Source organism: Dermochelys coriacea, chromosome 1 (assembly GCF_009764565.3).
Source record: "Dermochelys coriacea isolate rDerCor1 chromosome 1, rDerCor1.pri.v4, whole genome shotgun sequence".
Classification (NCBI taxonomy): Eukaryota; Metazoa; Chordata; order Testudines; family Dermochelyidae; genus Dermochelys; species Dermochelys coriacea.
The window spans coordinates 322,775,850-322,802,290 of NC_050068.2; the positions used below are offsets into that span (position 1 = coordinate 322,775,850).

The window sequence follows — 26,441 nt, forward strand, 5'->3', positions numbered from 1 at the left end:
AGTTTTCTATAAATGGAATAGTTTGGACAACATATTAACATTTGAAGAATTTGTGAACTTAGTCTTTCATCAAAGACAAAGATACAAGTTAGTTACCATCCATAACATCTCTACAGCTAATGTCCGTTATATGTTAAAACGCAGGTGGAAAAATTAACATCTGAGGTTTAACTGCTTTGCCTTCCAGTTTGTATCCAGGCTAAAAACTTAAACAGAGAAAATCCACCCATTATACTAAAGATATTTTCTTGGGGGGGAGAGGTTGATTTTTGAGGGAGCACAGTTTAATTCTTAAATTCAATTATTTGAGGCAGAAAAGCATTTGACTTCAAAAGCTTCTTTTGAACAGGATGCAGCTTGACTCACAAAGCCAAAAGCAAGCATATTTGCTGTTTACTGAAAGACTGGAGCAGGGCAGACTTGCTGACCCACTCCTCTTTGTATCATATAGAAGCCTGAATGTTCCCTCCCAAATCCTCAGGAACATGAACCTCCCCACTTTCAAAATCTCCTGGACTGGAGGCCCCCTGCCCCCTTCTCATGCAGTGTGCCTAATACAAGTTAGCCTTCCTTGCTATCCAACGAGTTTTCCCTTACCTGCCTTGCCCCGCTGTCACCCTCAGCAATGATACACTGCTTGTTCTATTCTTCTTCAGCCTCATATTCCAACACAATGTTAGACAATATTGGGAATACAGATTGGAGAAAGTACAGCAGAGGCCCCTCTTCAAATTCCAGCAGCCTGAAACAATCCTTACTTTCCCAGCATAGCACCTCAGCTAAAAAATTGGTCTCTTCAAAAGTAGATGTGAAGTCTTAGAAGGCACATAATTTATATCATGGCAAACGTCCTTTTAGTATGTTGACAAGGCTACTGACACATTAGAGATGTGAATTTGAAAGTGACAGAAGTCCCACAGTAACCCCTTTCCATAGCCTACAAGACATTTACCTATTAAACAAATATGGGCTGGGAAGGGCGCAGCAGAGAAGGGATGTGTAAGAAACCCATGTAACAAGTATTAAAAACATCATCTGTGATTAAAAACAAGTCTTTTCCAAGCTAAGAGTTACAGGTCAAGAATCTATGCTACACTAATTTCATGCATGTTTTGATTCATGGTACACAATAAGTTTAGAGACTGAACTTTTGACAAAAATATTTTATTTGCATCTGTTAGTGGCATGACGGCAACTTGATGTTATTTAAATGCAGATTTTTGCATTAGGTATACAATAGAACCTCATAGTTATGAGCAGCAGAGTTACAAACTGACCAGTTAACCACACACCTCATTTAGAACAGGAATTACCTAATCAGGCAGCAGCAGCAACAAAAAACACAAATAATATGCAGTACAGTACTGTGTTAAATGTAAGCTTTTAAAAAATAAAGGGAAAATTTAAAAAAAAAGACATGGCAAGGTAAGGAAACTATTTCTGTGCTTGTTTCATTTAAATTTATATGGTTAAAAGGCAGCATTTTTCTTCTGCATAGTAAAGTTTCAAAGCTTTATTAAGTGAATGCTCAGTTGTAAACTTTTGAAAGAACAACCATAACATTTTGTTCAGAGTTACAAAAATTTCAGAGTTACGAACAACCTCCCTTCCCAAGGTGTTTGTATCTCTGAGGTTCCACTCTATTTAAAACATGGTCAGATTGCTTAATTTGCCACTGTAATTGATATGTCCACCTTTAATTGGGTTATTACCACCTATAGTTTTGAAAATGCAAGACATTTTAAAAGTAAAATATTAACAAACTTGGTCTGCTGATCAAAATAAGTCTTCAATTTAAATTTTAAGCTCAAAAATAGGCTACCACAAGATACAAATATTGGCAGGGACCAAAACAGCTTATCAGGCTGATCATTAAAAAGGAAAGAAAATAGTTTAGTCATCTTCCTCTCTCTTTTTCAGGAAAGTTATTATTGGTCAGAAGTATGATTTTTTTCAGTTATAAACTGAAAAGGGTGGTACAAATTAAAGCAGTATTTTTTCCAGTACAGGTCTGAAAACTATTGAGAACTCCCGACTTCTGGTTCCATAATATTGCTTATGGCTACAACCATCTTCACAATTTATTCCTTTAAGAAAACTATGTTTGCACATTACTAGGACAGTTTTTATACAAAAGTGCAGCATTAGCTGGTTACTACACACCTAGTGTCGTACTTCTGCAACTAGCTGCTAAAAAAGTGAAGGTCAACAAACATGGCAACACTTAGGTAGACTCCCAAGATCATCATTATGAATTAGTTTCTCACAACTTTGGACATCCCAAGCTAGAAAATTAAGTAAGCTTCAGACTGAAAACAAGTCTTCTGCTAAACCCTTTGGCAATATTTATAAAAATGGGAGCACAGGTTAGAATTAGATTTACTGGTAAATTACAGCTACATTGCAAACATACACAAACCCCACCCTGCCCCAAAAGATTTGCCATGCATGTCCCAATCTCCACTGTCAATTTCATACTGCTTCTAGTCATTTTTCCCCCACTAGGGAGTGTCAAAGTTGATAGCTGGATTGTGCATGCAGGGCTATAAGAAAATAACCTTCTTTTAAAAAAAACCACCCCACGGTAGCAAGCCAGAAAAATCTGCTAATATGGAGTTTTTCAGGTGTATATTTATTAGCTTTAACACAAAAAAAGCCATTCCTACAAACACATTTTGAAAAATAAAGTCCTCAAAACCAAAGATGTAGAGCAATATTTTCCCTGCAACTATATAGTTTAAATAGCTTCCCTCCTCCCACTTTTCCCTCTTGCGGAGTTAATTCTGGTAACAGGAAACAGATTACACTGCCCATCAAATTTCCACAGCATGACAAAAGGAGTCAAACTCACTATTCTAGTGGTTTATGAGATTTATGAGTTTAACTATCACATTGTTTTGAAACTGTGTCCATTAGATGTTCTTTTATTTACATTCTCATGGTCAAGAACATCTGCATGGTCCAGCAACTAAATTATGCTACTATGTAATGAATGGTTGTGTTTTTACCCATTTCTAATTTCTTACCAAGTACCTACAATTCCAGAAACAGGTAACTAGTTCAGTACTGACAGGTTTCAGAGTAGCAGCCGTGTTAGTCTGTATTCGCAAAAAGAAAAGGAGTACTTGTGGCACCTTAGAGACTAACGAATTTATTAGAGCATAAGCTTTCGTGAGCTATCCGATGAAGCGAGCTGTAGCTCACGAAAGCTTATGCTCTAATAAATTTGTTAGTCTCTAAGGTGCCACAAGTACTCCTTTTCTTTTTTAGTTCAGTACTGGCTCTGTGGTAAAACATTCCTCCTTACAATTACAATAGACTAGTTTTAGAACATAAGCCCTAGGAAAAAAAGCACATTGCAAAATAAAAGTGGCAGATTGTGTAATTTACATGAAAAGAGTGTTCAAAACAGTGTGCTGCAGATGACTCAGTTTGAAGACCTCAACTGTTCTCAAGAGCATTGAAATTAAGAGAGCAACGGACTTCTGAATCACACTCAGCATAGTATGGGGTTTTTGTTTTGTTTATATATAACCAGCTTACATTACTGCATATTTCAGTGTTCTCCCAGCCTGTCTAGGCACCTTTGAAAATTTTCCCTTGTTGAGGGAACAGGGGGAGCGATCAAAAAAAGGTGCCACCCGCTGCGGCGCTTTTATTCACTCAGTGGCGCTCCGGCAGCGGGCCTTCACTCGCTCCAGATGTCTTCGGCAGAACTGAAGGTCCCACCGCTGAAGACCCGGAGCGCCGCCAGGTGAGTAAAAGTGCCACAGTGGGTGGCGTCTTTTTTTGAGATTGCTCCCCCTGTTCCCTCAACAGGGGAAAATTAAAAAAGGTACCAAGACATTGACAAGGCGCCACTTGTGCTCAGTGGGAAAACGGCCGCTGCCCCACTCCCCCCCACCAGCGACGCTTCTGCTCCCAGGGCACAATACAGCACACTAGCAGCAGCTGCTCCAATGGCGATATCAGTACAACTCTGCCATGCTTGGTCCAGCTAACAAATATTTGGAATTAACGTGCTCACAGAGATACTGATGAAACCATCCCTACAGTATAACTGGGGGGAAATGGACATTTTCCACCATAGTACAAAGAAGAGACTACAAATATGAAAAAATTTTGCAGAAGTTTAATTTATGGTACGCAGCCATTATGAAATTGCTATATTTGTCAATTACACTTCCATTCTCCTTACCCTATTCCCAGCACACTTCCATACCCAAAACTGTACTACTTATGGAAAGATCATAAGAATATTGGCCAACTTTTTCAAAAAGTTGTATCTAAAGTCAGATTCAATAGCTTGATTTTCAGAAATAAATGAGCATGCACAAAGCCTAGAGTCAATGGGAGTTACAACAGCTCTGCACCTTTGATATTTGGTTAAGGAGGAAAGAATCATGTCATTCATATTTAAGTGATTAAAATTAGGTTCCATTGCTACATTTCACCACCCAGTTAAAAAGTTTTAGCCCTTAATTCTATCTTACGCTGCCATGAAAAAACACTCCTGATGCTTTGTATTATACAGTAGAGTAGTTATCACATCATTGCCACTAAAAGTTTCAAGCTATTCTGATTTTCTTGTCTTTCTTTTAAATTGCCATTGCAAGATAAACAGAGGTTAAATCTTTGAAGGCATCAGAATTGTAAGAATCAAGCTGCAGGACACTTCATTTTTCAGAACATTCAACAAGAAGAGGCATTTAGGAATATCAAAAAGCTTTCAAAGAGATGCAATTTGAATTAACTAGTTAAAAAAAAATCAAACTTCTGATGCTGCATCCTTTAAATAAGGGGTCTTGAGATTTCCCTGAAACTTCTTCATAAAAAATTGTTGTTTATGTAAGGGTTCTTCCTGCTTCCCTATAAAGGAACTTTTCAGCAAGAAACTGTTGGCTGGCTCAAAAAAGAAGAGAACCTGCCCCATGCACCTTAATAGGGTATTAATTGCAAGACACGCTGCTGCGGGGAACCTATCACTACTAAAGCGAGTACAGTATGCAGCAGCAAGAGAAGAACACAACAAGTCTGGCAGATTTAACTCAGATATTGGCATATGTACTGAGGAACCCCCTGCAGACATCCCTGCCTTTCCATTATAGACAGACATCTGCTATTCCTGAGGTAGAGGGAACACCTGCTGCCACTCCTGAAGTACAAAAGCGGCATCCTCCCGACTCCCACCACCACTCTACATGGTGGGAGAGGGCCACAGAGTGGAGGCAGAGCCATGTGTGCCTACGGCTTCAGATTACCTTAATTCAGCCCTCCAGGGTGGAGGATCTCTTTAAAAGCAGATCACAGATTTCCATTATTTTTCCTTGCACCTCCTTTCTGGCTACCCCCGCTTTTTGGCCACAGGGAATCTTCAAATCAGAGGAACAGTATGATCTAGTGGATCAGAGTTCCACTACGAGTTCCACTCGTTTTCCTAGCGGTCAAGAGTTCTGCCTTACTCTGCCACTGGCAATACGAGTGATTTTCCCAAGGCAACATAACTCAGTTTCCCCAAGCCATAAAATTGAGTAAGGAAGGGGAAAACTGAAGATTGTGAGCATTGTTGTTTTTTATTGATCTCCAAAACTGGAGAGTATTCTGGGTTAGTTTTACATCTGTGCAAAGGGTGTACTTCCTACACCTCTCAAGCCCAGCATTAAAGGACATGAGAGTGGTTCAGGGCCTGTATGGGCCTTTTGCACTAGAATTTCACTGTGTGCATTGTGACCAAATAAAGTAGAGACAGTGTCCCAGAATGCAAGGTGTTGGAAATAATTTTCCTTTTACCATGACTCAGTTTCCACCCAAGCATTCCTTTACTAATCTGAAGGCCACTTGATGTTGGTTACATCCAAAATACAAATATAAACACATACACACACCTATATTCTATACCCTAGCAACAACAATTATAAGCACTGGCCAAAATACTTACAACAGGTTCAATCGCAAGAGACACCCTCCCATCATGGAGTGACTCCAGATAGTCAAAGAAAACTCTGACAAAGAAACCCCTGAGAAAAATTGATTTTATACATTTTAAACAAACAAACAAGTAATGTTATTACTGGTTATTGGACTTCAGCCAAATACAGAAAGGGAGTCTTAGCGCTGAACTCTGCAGCTGGTACTCAATTAACCATGTTTTCTAGATTTCTATTACTTTATCCCAGACCTTCAATAAGATAACATTGGTATTTCCAGGGTCAATACAAATGTAACACAAACAACTCTTCTTTTTCATGATCTTACTCTTTTGGTTGCAAAAAGCAAATCACAAAGGTTGTGAGGTCCTGAACTTTTTTTCAAAACTACAATTTAAACTAAAAAAAATCTTGCTCCCCATTCACCCTCTAGAGACACTGATTAGAAACACACTTACATGAGCTCTAGGGAAAAAGAAGCTTAAACATGAGACAGTCCTGGCAAACAAATCTGTTTAAAATATTAGTTAAACCTATCACACGATGACTAACAAGAGTTTGTTGGAAGAGAGTGACCATTTCCTGTGCATTTTGACAAATTGCTCAGGGGGGGAGGGCACGCAACATTGATTCAATATGTTGCAAGTTTAATCAGTAACTACAGTCATATTACGGGCATATTGCACTAAAAAACTTAGTCAACCTATGTTAGGTTGACTTATAGCCACCACAGTAATTACCTGTGGTGATTCATGTCCACACTGCCCTTCTTCAGTAGGTGGTGTGCGTCCTCACCAGGAGTGCTTCCACCAACCTAAGGGGAGCGGTGTGGGGGACTGAAAGCCTCAGCTCCAAGCACAGCTGCCCCTGGGTTCCCTTGAGACTCCTGGTCTCCTCAATGGGAGCCTGGGGGCTGCCTGGACTTCCTGCTTGTTGCCCTGGTTCCCAGCTCCCCTGTGGGTTGCCCCCATGCTTCCCACTCCTTGGTGTGTTGCCCGAGGCTCCCGACTTCCCATTCCCAGCTGCCCTGAGCTTCCCCGCTCCCTCCCAGGAGCGCAGCAGACACCAGGGCTCTTGGCTCCCCACTCTCTGACAGGAGCACAGCTGCCCCCACCCCCTCAACACCCTGTTCCCCATTGGATGGCTGCCATGCTCCCAGCAGGGAACGAGGAGCCAGGAATCCGAGTAACTGACCAGCTGGGAGTGGAGAGCCTAGGCAGCCGCTCGGCCGAGAAGGGCAAATCAGGACCCCGGGGCAGCCCAGTTCAGAGCAGGAAGCCCACTATCAGCAGTTACCAGTCACCTCTACTTGAAGAGATACTACAGCTACAGAAGGGTGAGATGGGTTTTATTCCTTTTTGTGTGTAAGAATTCTAATTACCAAGTCAGTTACATGTGTTCAAACCCACTGCATTCCATAACTTAGCCTGTAAAAATCTTTGTTACTGGTGATATGCAAGAAAGAAGCCAAGCTCTACTTTCAGATTGAGTTTGCAGCAGTATCTAAATCTTTTCTGCATTTCTAAAGACAGCACATTTTATATAGAAACTAAGACATGGCCATTTTCATAGTTCTTTGCAAGGCAGAATTTTGAAGTCTTATTATCCACAGAACAGTTACACCTTTTGCAGAAGCATTGCCATTATCCCTATCCATCTACCCCAACAATGACCAAGAGGATTGAGGCACATTAGCTCACTGCCATTTAGATTCCAACCAAGTCAATTTTGGTTCTCTGCTAATATTTACGAAGTGTGCATGTGGTGACAGGATGTGTTTGGCAAAGAGGAGCAATTAATTTACACACCCAGAGAACCACATTCTCCAAATTCCCTTATAGACAAAATCAGTTGAAGGTTTTCTAGATAAAAGCAGAAATTCACTAGATTCTGGGAACAGGCCTGGCTTAGGAGGCAAAACCTTTCAAAGTCCAGGTGTTAAAACCTCAAACCGAGGATCTAAATAGTGAATGGTGTCTTGAAAAACTGGCAGGATCCAGGATTAGCAAAACAGACCTCTAAATAAGTCTGAAGAAACACATGCATGCAAGTCAGCAATTCACAATCTTAACTCAGTTCATTTTCTTGGCCAACTTAACAATTGGAGAGAACATAATAAAAGGCATAAATCAAAAGACTAATTTAGGAGAATGACTATGCATTCACCCCCCCAACCTAGGATAGGCAGGCTGGTTATAGGTTTGCCAAGTATCTCTGTGCCTCCCCAAAGTACCAGAGTCTAGCTACAGCCATTTGTATGTAGCTACATTGCTGGAGCAGTGATCATTCATCTTCCTGTTTTCATTCACCCCTACCTTCCTAAGAGATGCATATGACATAGCACAAATTGTGCATGCACACGTTTATAGGAAAACTTCACAGAATTGAATGAGTCACATGCCCCAGCACCTACACATGGGATCGTGTGTCACATTTTAGCATGCAGTAAATTTTTACAGACAACTTATCAAAAGGTGCGAAAACAGAAAAGCTGTAGAACAGCCACAAGAATTAGCTTTTGTGCAGCAGGATGGATAAAAATAATTATTTAAAAAAAATTTTTTTAAATCATTTTTTTTTATAAAATGCTTTGAGGGAAAAAAAACCTATCTAAAGACAGTATTAATTAAGATATCTTTGAGCTATAATGTATCTCATCATGGAATAGGGATTATAAATTCTAATTCTATAGTAGGAGACAATATATTCATGTAATGTTTAAGAAAAGTTTTGTAAATGAGTTACAATAATTCATGGATTAGGGACCCAATCTTACGGGGTTCCAGGGGCTTCTGTATAGAAGTATTAACCTAAATCATCTACCCACCCAATGGGACTCAATACTCAGTCTAGAAGATAATATCAGGGATGCTTAGTTTTGCAGTCTCAAACTGTGGATGTGTGTCTCTAGAGATAACATGCTTGTTAACAGCAAAAATGTTTTTAAATAAATAAAATAAATATATTGAGGTGAGAAACAACAGACCTTAACCCTATTGTCCCTCTGCAAATTTGTGTACACAGAGTCAATCCCTTATCCCTCTCTAAAAGTGCAAAGTTTCTAAAAGTTCAATGAACAGAAGATTGTTGGGGGCAGAATAGATCTGGACAAGGAAAAGTAGTCTGGAGATAAATGAGAGAAGGGAAGGACAGGCAGAAGAAACAAAAGTGAAACTGTTTGAGTAGGATATTCCAGAAGTCTTGAGGTCTTTCTGAGTGTAGCCTTCATTGATTTGAGATCTACCGTACCATTCTCTCACTAGAAGGGAAAACCTATAACGGCAGCAGGCCGTAAAAGAGACCCAGTTTGAGAATATTTTAATTAAGTTCCTCTATCTGTGGGTAAGACAGGCACGCGTGCAAAATGCAAACAGTGAAACAACGAAATGCAAGGCCTGGTTGCCCGAATGAAACATCATGAGAAGTGTTCCTGCTCAGGAGGATGATGCATTGAAGATGATGAAAGGAACATCACTTTAAAAATGTATAGTGTGTACCTTCTAAAAATGAAACCTACATCTGAGTTGTGAAGAATATGTATTAAGGTTATACCAACCAACAAGAATGTACTTTTATATAGAAATCCATGATTAAATCGAGTCTTCCTGACTAGTGATTTAAATCAAATCCACCCTGTACAGAAGCTCAAAGAAGCAGAGATTCTTGCCCTGCATTTCTTACTGCAAACACATTCATGATTTGGCTACGCGTGTCCTCTGACCCTTGAAATATTTATTTTAAAGGGGTGTAGTTAGATAATAACACTATTCTTCTTTAACTGGGGCAGGAAAAGTGTCATTCAAATTTAAAACAAATCCACCCTGTTGTGCAGTAAAAAGGATCTTGCTATGTAGTACCATCGTTATCTTCCTCAGTCCTCAACACACTAACAGCAGCGAATCCAAGAAGACAGAGCCCTGCATTAACAACTAACATTTCTACAGTAACTGACCAGGAAATATTTTAGGAAGATTCTTTCCCTACCCCACCACACATACAATTTTCCATTGAAATTTTTCCCAAACAGCTCTATTAAGTAGATGTTTGTTGCATGAATATCTTTTGCCATCGAAGGTGATCTTTCACAAGAAATCACACATTTCAAGGACAGTAGTAACTACGAATAGAACATTTGCTGCTAACCTGTAACTGCATTGTTCTGCAGTTAGAATGAGATTCTTTTAAACATTAAAAATAAACTGGACTGTAAAAAACATGAAAATGTTATCCAAACAGAATTAGAGACATGTTATTTATTATATTTAATTAAATAAAACCATAGCTTAAAGTATTACAGAATTTGTTGCCTAGATATGCCTATGATGGGCACTTATCTGCTGCAGTTTCAATTTCTCGCAGGTGCCTTAACTAGTATATGTATCACTTCTAGCCACTTTTTTTTTTTTTTAAATGAGAAAGGAAAAATGAAGACATGTACATTTCTGGTACACAGGTCAAAGAGACCTCCAAGAATATATAGTAATCATCATACAGGCTATGACCTCCATCTATAATCCTGTTTAATAGTATCACTGGTTTGCAAACACATGGTCAAGGTCAGTATAATCCAAGAAAATAAACATTTCTATTGTATAACTTTATAGTTAACCAACATTTTAGTAAATCAAGATCATTGCACAAGGGGGAGGGGAGTGGACAGTGTATCCATTCTTCAAAGAGCCAATGATGTAACAGTGTCCATTTTTGGAGGGAGGGGAAGTGTGGATGGAAAAAACAATACTTGTGAAATTACTGAAGATGCTCCTGCAATGAGGGGGAGTGGCAGGAGGGGATGTAGTGTTCTACTTTCTTACCACACCGACTTCTAAGTGAAGCACTACAGAGCATTTAGACAGGTTCACACCAGCAGCAGCCTTGTGGACTAATATGGACACTTTGTGTCAAAGAATGCTGTGTTGCAAGATGCACAGAACAAGGACTTCCCCAGTTGTGAATAAGTCAAAGGAGGCCAAGGGAGTTAAGTATCATACACAGCAAGTCCTATTTCAGTCCCCTTTCATAGAATCATAGAATCATAGAATATCAGGGTTGGAAGGGACCCCAGAAGGTCATCTAGTCCAACCCCCTGCTCAAAGCAGGACCAAGTCCCAGTTAAATCATCCCAGCTAGGGCTTTGTCAAGCCTGACCTTAAAAACCTCTAAGGAAGGAGATTCTACCACCTCCCTAGGTAACGCATTCCAGTGTTTCACCACCCTCTTAGTGAAAAAGTTTTTCCTAATATCCAATCTAAACCTCCCCCATTGCAACTTGAGACCATTACTCCTCGTTCTGTCATCTGCTACCATTGAGAACAGTCTAGAGCCATCCTCTTTGAAACCCCCTTTCAGGTAGTTGAAAGCAGCTATCAAATCCCCCCTCATTCTTCTCTTCTCCAGACTAAACAATCCCAGCTCCCTCAGCCTCTCCTCATAAGTCATGTGCTCTAGACCCCTAATCATTTTCGTTGCCCTTCGTTGTACTCTTTCCAATTTATCCACATCCTTCCTGTAGTGTGGGGCCCAAAACTGGACACAGTACTCCAGATGAGGCCTCACCAGTGTCGAATAGAGGGGAACGATCACGTCCCTCGATCTGCTCGCTATGCCCCTACTTATACAACCCAAAATGCCATTGGCCTTCTTGGCAACAAGGGCACACTGCTGACTCATATCCAGCTTCTCGTCCACTGTCACCCCTAGGTCCTTTTCCGCAGAACTGCTGCCGAGCCATTCGGTCCCTAGTCTGTAGCGGTGCATTGGATTCTTCCATCCTAAGTGCAGGACCCTGCATTTATCCTTATTGAACCTCATTAGATTTCTTTTGGCCCAATCCTCCAATTTGTCTAGGTCCTTCTGTATCCTATCCCTCCCCTCCAGCGTATCTACCACTCCTCCCAGTTTAGTATCATCCGCAAATTTGCTGAGAGTGCAATCCACACCATCCTCCAGATCATTTATGAAGATATTGAACAAAACGGGCCCCAGGACCGACCCCTGGGGCACTCCACTTGACACCGGCTGCCAACTAGACATGGAGCCATTGATCACTACCCGTTGAGCCCGACAATCTAGCCAGCTTTCTACCCACCTTATAGTGCATTCATCCAGCCCATACTTCCTTAACTTGCTGACAAGAATGCTGTGGGAGACCGTGTCAAAAGCTTTGCTAAAGTCAAGAAACAATACATCCACTGCTTTCCCTTCATCCACAGAACCAGTAATCTCATCATAAAAGGCGATTAGATTAGTCAGGCATGACCTTCCCTTGGTGAATCCATGCTGACTGTTCCTGATCACTTTCCTCTCTTCTAAGTGCTTCAGGATTGATTCTTTGAGGACCTGCTCCATGATTTTTCCAGGGACTGAGGTGAGGCTGACCGGCCTGTAGTTCCCAGGATCCTCCTTCTTCCCTTTTTTAAAGATGGGCACTACATTAGCCTTTTTCCAGTCATCCGGGACTTCCCCCGTTCGCCACGAGTTTTCAAAGATAATGGCTAAGGGCTCTGCAATCACAGCCGCCAATTCCTTCAGCACTCTCGGATGCAATTCGTCCGGCCCCATGGACTTGTGCACGTCCAGCTTTTCTAAATAGTCCCTAACCACCTCTATCTCTACAGAGGGCTGGCCATCTCTTCCCCATTTTGTGTTGCCCAGCACAGCAGTCTGGGAGCTGACCTTGTTAGTGAAAACAGAGGCAAAAAAAGCATTGAGTACATTAGCTTTTTCCACATCCTCTGTCACTAGCTTGCCTCCCTCATTCAGTAAGGGGCCCACACTTTCCTTGGCTTTCTTCTTGTTGCCAACATACCTGAAGAAACCCTTCTTGTTACTCTTGACATCTCTTGCTAGCTGCAGCTCCAGGTGCGATTTGGCCCTCCTGATATCTTTCCTACATGCCCGAGCAATATTTTTATACTCTTCCCTGGTCATATGTCCAAGCTTCCACTTCTTGTAAGCTTCTTTTTTATGTTTAAGATCCGCTAGGATTTCACCATTAAGCCAAGCTGGTCGCCTGCCATATTTACTATTCTTTCGACTCATCGGGATGGTTTGTCCCTGTAACCTCAACAGGGATTCCTTGAAATACAGCCAGCTCTCCTGGACTCCCTTCCCTTTCATGTTAGTCCCCCAGGGGATCCTGGCCATCTGTTCCCTGAGGGAGTCAAAGTCTGCTTTCCTGAAGTCCAGGGTCCGTATCCTGCTGCTTACCTTTCTTCCCTGCGTCAGGATCCTGAACTCAACCAACTCATGGTCACTGCCTCCCAGATTCCCATCCACTTTTGCTTCCCCCACTAATTCTACCCGGTTTGTGAGCAGCAGGTCAAGAAAAGCGCTCCCCCTAGTTGGCTCCCCTAGCACTTGCACCAGGAAATTGTCCCCTACGCTTTCCAAAAACTTCCTGGATTGTCTATGCACCGCTGTATTGCTCTCCCAGCAGATATCAGGAAAATTAAAGTCACCCATGAGAATCAGGGCATGCGATCTAGTAGCTTCCGTGAGTTGCCGGAAGAAAGCCTCATCCACCTCATCCCCCTGGTCCGGTGGTCTATAGCAGACTCCCACCATGACATCACTCTTGTTGCACACACTTCTAAACTTAATCCAGAGACACTCAGGTTTTTCCACAGTTTCGTACCGGAGCTCTGAGCAGTCATACTGCTCCCTTACATACAGTGCTACTCCCCCACCTTTTCTGCCCTGCCTGTCCTTCCTGAACAGTTTATAACCATCCATGACTGTACTCCAGTCATGTGAGTTATCCCACCAAGTCTCTGTTATTCCAATCACGTCATAATTCCTTGACATCACCAGGACCTCCAGTTCTCCCTGCTTGTTTCCAAGGCTTTGTGCATTTGTATATAAGCACTTGAGATAACCTGTTGATCGCCCCTCATTCCCAGTATGAGGCAGGAGCCCTCCCCTCACAGACCTTCCTGCCTGTGCTTCCTCCCGGTATCCCGCTTTCCCACTTACCTCAGGGCTTTGGTCTCCTTCCCCCGGTGAACCTAGTTTAAAGCCCTCCTCACTAGGTTAGCCAGCCTGCTGGCAAAGATGTTCTTCCCTCTCTTCGTAAGATGGAGCCCGTCTCTGCCCAGCACTCCTCCTTCATGGAACACCATCCCATGGTCAAAGAATCCAAAGCCTTCTCTCCGACACCACCTGCGTAGCCATTCGTTGACCTCCACGATTCGACGGTCCCTACCCAGGCCTTTTCCTTCCACGGGGAGGATGGACGAGAACACCACTTGCGCCTCCAACTCCTTTATCCTTCTTCCCAGAGCCACATAGTCCGCAGTGATCCGCTCAAGGTCATTCTTGGCAGTATCATTGGTGCCCACGTGGAGAAGCAGGAAGGGGTAGCGATCCGAGGGCTTGATGAGTCTCGGCAGTCTCTCCGTCACATCACACCTTTAGTTCCTTCTGTATCACAGTCTTCACCATGAGCATCGTCATAGTAGTGTCATCTGACTGCTGCTATTTGATCCTAAAATATAACTATTTCTCATCAAAATGATGGAGTTTTGCTGCAAAGGACGTGCATAAAATTTTTTTCAAAATAGCAAAATCCTCTGTCCTAGCCATGCAGCTAGTCAGAGATATGGGAAAGGGGCGTTGAACAGTTTTGCCCCTTTACATTGTATTTATATTATATGTGGTAAGTAAAATCTTGTCTCAATCACTAATATTAGAACTACAAGAATAGAGTTGCCTCTCCGGGAGTTATGTATCATCCCCATCATTTCCAGGAATGCAGTAAGGTTTTCTTGAATGCATATATGTATGCTTCGCACTTCTAGCAGAAGTTTTCCCATAAAACAGAAGTAAGTTTCGCAAAAAGAAAAGGAGTACCCGTGGCACCTTAGAGACTAACAAATTTATTAGAGCATAAGCTTTCGTGAGCTACAGCTCACTTCATCGGATGCATTTATTGTGCTCTGAAGGGCCACCTGGTACACACACTTTTCTGGACCTTGACGATTGTTTAAGCATTCCATTTCAGTGTCTGAAGCCATACAGCCCTCTGGTAGTTGTGCAGCAGTCTGCCCTCGCTGTTCGGGAAAGCAATTTTCAGTTCATTTGAGTTTGCTGTCCAAGTTTTGTGTCTCCCTTCCCCCCACCAAAATCCTTGCTTGCATCTTAGCAAAAGATAGAGAATCCCCTAAATTTTTATATTTTTTTTTTATAAAGAACAGACAGCAGCAGAGAGACTTTTGTTTGGAGTTAGTCAGGGCACTGGCCCTTGGCCAGAAAAAACAAATCTTCTGAACACGTGTCACCAAATATAGCAGAGGAGGCAGCATAGTGCAGTAAGAGGTCCTAGGTTTAAAGTACCGTGAGCTTAAAAAACTAAAAATCAACATATCTGAAAATGTAGGAAGACATCAAAAAATATTTATACTAAATTTAAACTGGTATTCTAGTATTGTTTAACTGTGCAATTAAAACTGTGATTAATCATGATTTTTTTAATCAAGTTAATTTGGTTTGAGTTAATACTTGAGTTAACTGCAATTAATTGAAAGCCCTAATTTAAATTCTATGTAGGAAAACAAGTTTGTATCTAGCATGACAATTTGCATGCAAAGTTTCAAGCAAATGAAAATAAAACTGACCAAATTACAAATATATAGGGCTAATGTGTTGTTTTTTTTTTAAAAAAAAAACAACTTCTAAACTGCAGGATCAGATGAACATATTTTCCCTTTGAGATTGAAATAAGTAGAAAGCTCAAATATTCTATATCCTAGAACAAGTCTTAAAGCAAACAGGATCAGATGGAAAAATCCAAGCTCCCCTTCCCCCATTATATTCATTCATATTCTCTCTCTCTGACTGAGACACACACACACACACACACACCCCCTCTGAAATGAGCTCTGATACAGCTATGTCTTGAAGCAACCTTCCCCCAATAACAGAGTGTAGCATCAGGCATCACCATCTTCCTGGATATCATTTCTTTCCAGAATACACTGCCACTAGCAATGGTGCTTTAATACACATACAAGACAGGCTTCAGAGGAATGGGGTGTTTGGAGATAAGTCTCACAGGTTATTTAGGTTGGGCTTTCTATTTTAAAGAAAGTTTAGCAATATTATTTGCTGTTTGAGGTGCACCACTTCAGATGCTAAAGTGAACATAGTACTATACCCATCTCATACTCCTTGATCCACTCTGTTTGACCTGCCAAGCCTATTTAAAATAGAGCATAATTCAATTTTAAAAAAATAATTCCAGTGGATAATATATTTTACATGTTTATATTTCTAATAGATTTTAAATTCAGTTGCCAAAATTATGCATGTTAAGTATTTTTTCCCCGATTTTTATCAACTTATTTTAACAGTTGTAGGAAATATTGTCTGGACCCCCTCCACCCAGTTAATTAATGACAGACACAGAGATTCAAAAAGTAAGGCTTTATAACCATTAAAACACCATCAACATTAACATGGCACATATTGACAGATGAAAAACTAGCTCACAGATAGGTCTCAAAAATCTAATTGTAAACAGGGAATCGTCATCAAGCAGGTCTGTTTCAAATGACAATCTGCAGTGATCAGTGACCTTTGCCCCTATGCTGTTTAACATTTTTATCAGTGACCTGGAAGCAAAGAAATTCATCACTGAAAGTCTGCAGATGACAAAAATTGAAGGGTGTGGTAAATAAATAACGAAGAACACTCGTCACTGATTTAGAGCAAATCAAGACTGTTTGCAAACTGGGCACGAACAATATGCATTTTAATATGGCTAAATCTAAATGTATACATCTAGGAACAATGAATGTAGGCCACACTTACAAGATAGGGGGACTTTATCCTGGAAAGCAGAGACTCAAAAGATTTTGGGGTCATGGTACATAATCAGCTGAACTTGAGCTTCCATTGTGGCGAAAAGAGCTAATGTAATCCTAAAATGCATGAAGAGGGAGAATCTCAAGCAGGAGCAGAGAGGGTTTTTTTACCTCTAATATTTGGCACTAGTGTGACTGCTGCTGGAATACTGTGTCCAGTTTCTGTGTAAACAATTGAGAAAGGATGTTGACAAATTGAAGAGGATTCAGAGAAGAGCCATGAGAATGATTAAAAGATTAGAAAACATGCCTTACAGTGATAGACTCAAAGAGCTCAATCAATTTAGCTTAAAAAGAAGATTAAAGGGTTACTTGATTATAGTGTATAAGCACCTACATGGGGAACACATTTTATAATGGGCTCTTTAATCAAGCAGAGAAAGGTATAACACAATCCAATCACTAGAAAATGCATCTAGAAAAATTTGCACCGAAAATGAGGTGTACATTTTTAAATTATGAGAGTAATTAACCAGCAGGACAGTTTAGCAAAGGTCATGGTGGATTCCCCATCCTTGACAATTTTTAAAATCAAGATAGGATGTTTTTCTAAAGATAGAACTTCCTCCAAATAATTCCTAGAGCCTATGGCCTGTGTTATATAAGAGGTCAGTCTAGGTGATCACAATGGTCCCTTCTGGACTTGGCATCTATGAAAAACACGTGTCAAAATATACAAATAAGTATCCTTAAGTCAAACATTTTCTTATTTGCCTATCATCATCATCATCAATAGAAACTTTTTTCATTGGCTTGGGTGTGTACAGTGAAATTGACGTTTACTGACATTGAAAGACCTAATCCTTCAACACCAAATTTTAAATAAAACATTTTCCTGCCCCACAAAAGGAAACAAAAGCATCATTAGTGTTATGTAAACTGTCAGATATCTGAAATGTTGCAACAGACTAAGGAAATTCAATTGCTGGTGAATAATCTAGCAATTCTTTGAGACAACATAAATCCTACCTCAGAAGTCTAATAAATTCATGCAAGAAGTTTAAGAAATATATAAACCACACCACAACAGAAAACAATTAATCCACTCTTGAACTTAATTATAACCAGACCAATTTTCAGTTTTCAAGCAAGCTGAAGGGTGGTTGATATTTATGCCTCTAAAACTGGGAGCAGAGCAAAAATTATATTAGTCAGAATTTAAGAATGTATTTTTGCTATGCGGACACTTCAATTCATAATGACAAGGTCCAAAGGTCAACGTAGTTTTTATTTATAAACATGCTTCATCTGACTAAATAATCAAGAAAGAAAATAATGCAACACAGGCAAATCAGAAGCCACAGAAAAACATTTTAGCTATATGAATTCTGAGAGCTTAATATATGTAGATGGATAAGGTGCCTTTGCATAGATGCCCCTTCCCACCAACAGATACACTTCCCTAACCCTGCCCGATATTGGGATGTTCTAAATCTTGTGCCACTTCAGCAAAGAGAAGCAGAAGATGACAACTCCATCCCCATGGCAGGTTCATAAGAGCAACTTCACAAATCAAAACCCAGTGTTTGCACTCCCTGTAAAAGGAATTCCCCAAAGAGAGGAAATATTAACACTTGTATGTTCAGAAACTGACATTTGAAGGAGTAGAAATTAAACTCCAGAGAGCAGTGGAAATAGACAAGCAGTGGCCTTATCTGTTTCTTTGTTATTGTTGCTTTAAAGTCAGTGGATCTTAACCAGAGGTCCAAGGCCCCCTAGGAGGCCATGAGCAGGTTTCAGGGGGTCCACCAAGCAGGGCCAGTGTTAGACTTGCTGGGGCCCAGGGCAGAAAACTGAAGGCCCACCACATGTGGCTGAAGTCCAGGGCCCTGAGCCCCACCACCCGAGGCTGAAGCTGAACTTAGCTTTGCAGGGGCCCCTGTGGCATGGGGTCCCGGCAACTGCCCTGCTTGCTACCCTCTAATGCTGGCCCTGGTTTTTATATGCAGAAAGCCAGTTGTTATGACAAAGGTGGGCTGTGGAATTTTTATAGGATGAAGGAGAAGGGGCTCAGAAAGAAAAAGCTTGAGAATCCCTGCTTTAAGTGACAAAAATGTGAAGAAACTTCTTCCAAATTGTAGTTTACTTGTCCAGTTTGGCATTTCCATTGCATTCATGTACTCAATGCCTGAAATGTCACAGATATCTTGAAATATTTAATGAGACAATGTGTTAAAAAGCTTTTGAAAGCCTAGCCAGCTGTCAGAGTTGAGCTCCGGTTTTAAACAGGTGAGATATCAAGCTGAAATGCTACCCATTCCGCTTTATCTGAGTACACCAATTTTTCGACAGCATATTGACAGATACACACTTTTCCCCCTCGTTCATGCAAATACAGAGGTTAGAACCCAATACGTTACAAGACCCTGAAGTACTTGAGGAAAATACCTACACTATAACACCACAAGCAATTAAGGAACAGCAGTTTTTCACTTGAAGATGAAAACACTACATTTTCCTCAGCTTCCTCAGCCTTTTTTACAGCCTCTGATCCTGTCACTAGCGAGACAAAGTTCCTACTGAACCCTTTGGGATTATTTTTCCCTTATATCCATGTAATTTTTTGGTTTTATTAAGTTGTACTTAAAACAACATTTATATGGAGGTTTTAACCATGAGGTAAAAGTCATTTTTCAATCAATATTTCACTTACAATAGGGTTTATTGCAATCTTAAGTTTTCTTTTTTAAAAACACTTTTGTATTGTAATTTGCAGTTTACAAACATGTGAATGAAGTTCACTTTCAAACTGAATGAGTTTCTCCAATTTAGTTAAAACTCCTGAAAACAAAGCACTTTACATACAGTTTAGTAGTCACTAACTAACATGCCTCAGCATGACAACACCCATACACTAGAAGCTCCCATACCCTTTCTTTTACTCCTAAAAGGGGTTAAAGTTGTTGGTTTTGTTTTTCTAATTACAGAAAGGTGTACTGAACACTATACAACAAACCAATAGCTGTAACCAGCCCATAAAAGGGATTTTCAAAAGCGCAGGAGAGTCCCTCATAGTCCAGGTTTGCTTTTTTGCCGCAGCTCCACTGCCCAACAATATGTCATTTACATGCGTCAGAGCTCCTAATAACTCATTGTAACAATGGAGGAATTTCATGAGGATTCACTTAATGCTGCAAACATTCTTCAAAGCAGCACTTGCATGTCCTAGAAGGTAGACTATTTTTGTTTATATGCAAACTATGGTAGTGTCCAAAAGCCCATTCAGAACAGAGGGTTCTTAGTACCAGTACAAGAGTCAAAGGAGAACAATCGTAGGAAGGCATGGTCCCTGCTCCAAACATCTTAGTCCAACTAGATAAACATTGAGTATGGTTGGGAAGGGGTAGGGAACAGACTCTGTGTACAAGTGAAGGGGCTAAGGCAATGCTAGCTTGCCTAACAAGGGCACACACATGCTACTGCGACAGTCTTCCTTGTGCTATATTTAGGACAGAGGATGCAAACAATTAAAAGAGAACATAGTCTAGGGATGCTGAAGAGAATTGGGTTTTGGGTCCCAACAGAAAGACTGTGTCCTGTTCAGTAAGGAAACACATTTTAATTAATAATTTGCTGCAAGATTTATTGTGTTTTCCTTTTCTTCCCCCAAACAAAAAAAAAAACTGCTTTGTGAACATTTATACCTGCACAAATGTCAAAGCTACTCCAAACACTGACAGACATGATTAGAAAGCTTGTCATCGCATCTGGAAAAGAGGGTGAACAGTAAGGTGGCAATATTCACAGATACAAAATTACTCCAGATTGTTAAGCCCGGAGCTGACTGCGAAGAGTTACAAAGGTATCTCACAAAACTGGGTGACTGGGCAACAAAACGGCAGAAGAAATTCAATACTGATAAATACAAAGTAATGCAAAATAGAAAATATAATCCCAATTCTACATACAAAAATCATGGAGTCTAAATTAGTTGTTACTACTCAAGGAAGATCTAGGAGTCATCTGGACAATTCCCTGAAAACATCCACTCAAGAGCAGCAGCAGTCAAAAAAGCTAAAACTGGAAGGAACCATTAGAAAAGGGAAATATAGTAAGATAGAAAATATAACGTCAGTATATAAATACATAGTGTGCCTATATCTTTAATACTGCATGCAGTTCTGCCTGCACCCCATAACAAAATAGATATATTTGAATTGGAAAAAAGACACAGAAGGGCAACAAAAATGGTTACAGCTACGGAACAGCTTCCATATGAGGAGAGATTACAAAAAACTGGGACTGTCCATCTTAGAAAACAGATAAAGGGGAATATGATAGCACTGTATAAAATCATGAACAGTGTGGAGAAAGGGAATAAGGAAGTGTTATTTATCCTTTCACATAACACAAGAACCAGTGGTCACTCAATGAAATTACCGTATATACTCGTTCATAAGCCCAATATTTTTGATAAAAAATGACGCATCAAAGAGCGGGGGTCGGCTTATAAATGGGTCTATACCAAAATTTGATTCTTTTAAACTATGAAATCACTCAATTGAATTTCTAATACACTGTTTTGTTTACCTGGCGCGTCTGCAGGCATGGAGCCCCTCAGTTCCCTGTGGCCGCATTTTGCCATTCCCAGCCAATGGAAACTGCAGGGTGTGGTGCCACTTCCCAGAGCTTCCATTGGCAGGGAATGGCAAAATGCAGCCACAGGGAACTGAGGGGCTCCATGCCTCAGACGCTCCAGGTAAACAAAACGTCCTAACCCGCCAGCGGCTTACCCTGATGGGCCAGGAGCCAAAGTTTGCCAACCCCTAAAATATAGGGTCGGATTATGAAAGGGTTATTAAAGGTTATTTACTATTTTTACCTATCATCTTCGGGGGGGTCGGCTTATAAATGAACGGGCTAATCATAGAATCATAGAATATCAGGGTTGGAAGGGACCCCAGAAGGTCATCTAGTCCAACCCCCTGCTCAAAGCAGGACCAAGTCCCAGTTAAATCATCCCAGCTAGGGCTTTGTCAAGCCTGACCTTAAAAACCTCTAAGGAAGGAGATTCTACCACCTCCCTAGGTAACGCATTCCAGTGTTTCACCACCCTCTTAGTGAAAAAGTTTTTCCTAATATCCAATCTAAACCTCCCCCATTGCAACTTGAGACCATTACTCCTCGTTCTGTCATCTGCTACCATTGAGAACAGTCTAGAGCCATCCTCTTTGAAACCCCCTTTCAGGTAGTTGAAAGCAGCTATCAAATCCCCCCTCATTCTTCTCTTCTGCAGACTAAACAATCCCAGCTCCCTCAGCCTCTCCTCATAAGTCATGTGCTCTAGACCCCTAATCATTTTCGTTGCCCTTCGTTGTACTCTTTCCAATTTATCCACATCCTTCCTGTAGTGTGGGGCCCAAAACTGGACACAGTACTCCAGATGAGGCCTCACCAGTGTCGAATAGAGGGGAACGATCACGTCCCTCGATCTGCTCGCTATGCCCCTACTTATACAACCCAAAATGCCATTGGCCTTCTTGGCAACAAGGGCACACTGCTGACTCATATCCAGCTTCTCGTCCACTGTCACCCCTAGGTCCTTTTCCGCAGAACTGCTGCCGAGCCATTCGGTCCCTAGTCTGTAGCGGTGCATTGGATTCTTCCATCCTAAGTGCAGGACCCTGCATTTATCCTTATTGAACCTCATTAGATTTCTTTTGGCCCAATCCTCCAATTTGTCTAGGTCCTTCTGTATCCTATCCCTCCCCTCCAGCGTATCTACCACTCCTCCCAGTTTAGTATCATCCACAAATTTGCTGAGAGTGCAATCCACACCATCCTCCAGATCATTTATGAAGATATTGAACAAAACGGGCCCCAGGACCGACCCCTGGGGCACTCCACTTGACACCGGCTGCCAACTAGACATGGAGCCATTGATCACTACCCGTTGAGCCCGACAATCTAGCCAGCTTTCTACCCACCTTATAGTGCATTCATCCAGCCCATACTTCATGAATGAGTATATATGGTAATAAGCCGCAGATTTAAAACAAACATAAGGAAGTACTTTGCAAAAAGTCAACCTGTGATATTCATTGCTAAGGGATGTTGTGAAGGCCAAAAAAGAATTAGATAAGCTCATGGAGGATAGGTCCATCAATGGCTATTAGTCAAGATGGTCAGAACACAACCCCGTGCTCTGGGTGTCCCTAAATTTCTCACTGCCAGAAGCTGGAACTGGATGACAGGGGATGGCTCACTTGATAATTGCCCTATTCTGTTCATTCCCTCTGAAGCATCTGGTTCCAGACACTGTCGGAAGACAAGATACTGGGCTAGATAGACTATTTGTTTAACCCAATATGGCCATTCTTACAGAACTCCTATTAAAATGCAACTAAATCCCAGCCATCATATGAAAGTTTAGCTCTCAGTGCAGGTTCTCTCTTAATCAGCAAGTTTAAAATTACATCTTTTTACTTCAAGTATTCACAGTTATCCTGAAAAATAGACATAAGAGGGAATGTAAACAGTAGAGCCACTATTTAAGCAAAAGCCACAGATAATAGTTTATGCCTTAAATGAACCTGGGTCATTGGCGTATAACGGTATGTGTGACATAGGAGGATTAGAGGCAGGGTATTTGTGCCATTGACTAAGGTAGCAGGACTATCCTGAGTGACAGCTCGGGGGGCAAGCTGCTAAGGAAGTCAATACTTATATAAACTACAAAAGTAGCAAGTCTATGTTGAATAATATCCTTCTCCCCCATCCTCCGCAGGCTGCTAGTTTTAACAGTAAACTCTGTGGAACAGAAAACTGCGTCTTTCATGTTTGCATAGCACCAAGCAAAATGGGGCCCCAAATATTGGGTCAGGGCTCCTGAGCACTGCCATATTATAACAGACATGCACAAACACGTGCACATGGGCAAGAGGTAGAGATAGGGTACCTTCACTTCATCCAAGAAATGCACAAGAGGCTCAAGGGGATGCAAATCCTAATGTAGATTATTGATGTTAAAAGGTTTTAATTTTTTTAAGAGATTGCTATATGGACAAAGTTCACCAAAAAAAAATTTAAAAACAGTCAGTATCCCCACCCCAAGAAGGAAGCTGGATTTTCTAACGCAACTACTCATTTCCATTGTAAAGATGTTTACCAAAAGAAAAACAGTATAGCTCAATTTCCCTGACACCAATTTGGTTCTGATGCTTCTGGTTTCAGCATGGAAGGAAGAAAAGCTCTTCAGCAACAGGAATTCAACAGGTTATCAATGACTCCCACGGAAAAACTGCTATTTACTGGGGATTCCACCAGCTGGAAACAGAGGGGAAACACTAGGTGTATTAGGGCTTCTCTACACTGGAAAGACTAAAGCATGGACGCAGCAGCTCTCCCAGTGCTCTTTAAAAAAAAAAAAAAACCAACCACTTCCAGAAGGGGCGCAGCACCCAGCACTGGTGCACTGCCTATACTGGCGCTTTACAGCGCTGAAATTTACTGTGCTCAGGGGGGGTGTTTTTTCACACCCCTGAGAGAGAAAGTTGCAGCGCTGTAAAGTGCCAGCATAGATAAGCCTTTAGTCAATCACAGGATGACTATTCTAGCTGAGGCCTGGCCTGTAATGAATAATTAACACATGGAGGGAGGCCTCATTTCTTGGATGATAGAATTAGGAAGGTAAACAGGTCATTAGGCTGAAAAAAGAAATCTGTGCTAAATACGACGAGTAAATAGATCAGTAGACTAAAAAGACAACGTCTGAGCCAGCTAGAATAAGAGGGACAACACCCAGGAAACCATTTATTTAATACAAACAAGATAACTTTGGACAAGATCAGTTAGCAATATAGAGATGAGGTTGAGCATGGACAGAGCATGCTGCACTGGGATTGGTTCCTGAAAAGTAACCAAGCCAATCCAAAAAAGTGTGATGTAATGTACAGTAAATGCAACATAACGTGTAAATGTTTATAAAGGAAGAGGTATTCAGTGAAACTTTGAGTGTGTGGTATGCCTATACCCCTTACGTTTGAGTCTGACCAAATAAGGGTAGCTTTGTTGTATTCCAAATAAAGATACCTAAGTGAAGCAATCTGGAGTCAAACTGAGTTTTTTTGGATCCCAGAGAATTGAAGGAAGTGTTCTCCCAGATCTGGAAAAGGTGTTCTGAATAAGCTGAGTGGAAAAGGCCTCCGAGGGAATCCCAACATTGGTGGTGCCGTGACTCGGATCACATCCATTCATCTGGAGCAGGAACGTATAGTTTATTGTACATGTAGCTTTATTGTCAAAGATCGCAATCCAGCAGTTTAGCAATAGCACTGGAGGGGTTTAAATTTGAGGTTTCCAGACCAAGCATTTCAACAGAAGCTAACTGCAAAAGTACTGCACCTATTTATTGCATAAGCAAATATTTCAGCCACTATTAGCATCGTATGTACTGCATTTTAAAAAACAAAGCAAAAACTTTGTAAGTTTAACTACATATAGTATTATAAAATGTTTTTATACAAAATAAAATTAATTTCCTATCATAAAAAGTAAAAAAAAAAATCAAAAACAATAATTCAGAGTATATAAAAAAAATACAATATATAAAGTAAAAAAGGGCCTTAAGCAATATAAAAAAAGGTTGCCCTCTTTTCTCACCAATGTAATACGGCCATAAAAAAAGCAAATGCAATCCTAGGATGCATCATGTGATATATTTCCAGTATAATTAGGGAAGTATTAATGTCTCATTTGGAATATTACATGCAATTCTGATCACCCATATTCAAAAAAAGATGAATTCAAACCGGAACACATGTAGAGAAGAGCTAGTAGAATTATTAGGGAATGCAGAGCCGACCTTAAGAGAAGAGACTAAAAGAGCTTAGCCTTCATTTTGCTAGGCTAAACAAGCCAAGAAAGCATATGATTGCTCTCTATAAATACATCAGCGAAGGAGAAGAGCTATTTAAGATAAAGAAACAATGCTGGCAGAAGAACAAATGGGTATAAAAAATGGGTATAAAAGGGCTATGAATACATTTTGGATGGAAATTGGAAGTTTTCTAACCATCAGAGGAGTGAAGTTCTGGAACAGCTTCCCCAACAGGAGTAGTGAGAAAAACAACCAACCTAATTTTAAGATGGAGGTTGATAAATTTATGAACAAGATTATATGATAGTGTTACCTGAAATAGCAGGTGGCTGGATTCCATGACCCAGGAAGTCGCTTCTAGATCTATATAAAACAGTGTGTCTGTAATCATAAAGCTTTGCGCTGTGATCCTTTCAGGTCTCAGAAGCCAAGTATGGCTGTGCTAAGTCACCAATATCTTGGAGGTGATGTCGGCGATTAGATAATGGTGTTTTTACCTCCATGTCACTAATAAATCAGCATCCCAGCACAGTGTTAAGGAACACTGCTCCCGAATCTCATTTGGGATGATAGACAGAGGTCCTGACAACTATAGAAGTCTGTAATTTTCCTAAGAGGCAGCAACTCATTCTGCCTATCTGTAATTTGTTGGATACGATATTCTTCATTTCCTGACCCAAACTGTTGAGTAAGCTATCAAGCTGCTATGTCTCACTCCAGAGGTGGCTGCATGAAGCAATCTCACATGTCCCTCAAGAGGGTTGGGCATTGCAAATTAATGTATAAAAAGTACTATGAAGTCCTTGAATGAACGGTACTATAGAAGTGCAGAGT

General features: G+C 40.8%; 1 protein-coding gene across 2 annotated transcripts in view; it reads right to left on the bottom strand.

The window, feature by feature from the left end:
- The window catches only part of GRAMD4 (GRAM domain containing 4), a 140,326-nt gene that overhangs the window by 94,071 nt on the left and 19,814 nt on the right, over positions 1–26,441 (bottom strand). The gene's annotated exons all lie outside the window — the stretch shown is intronic.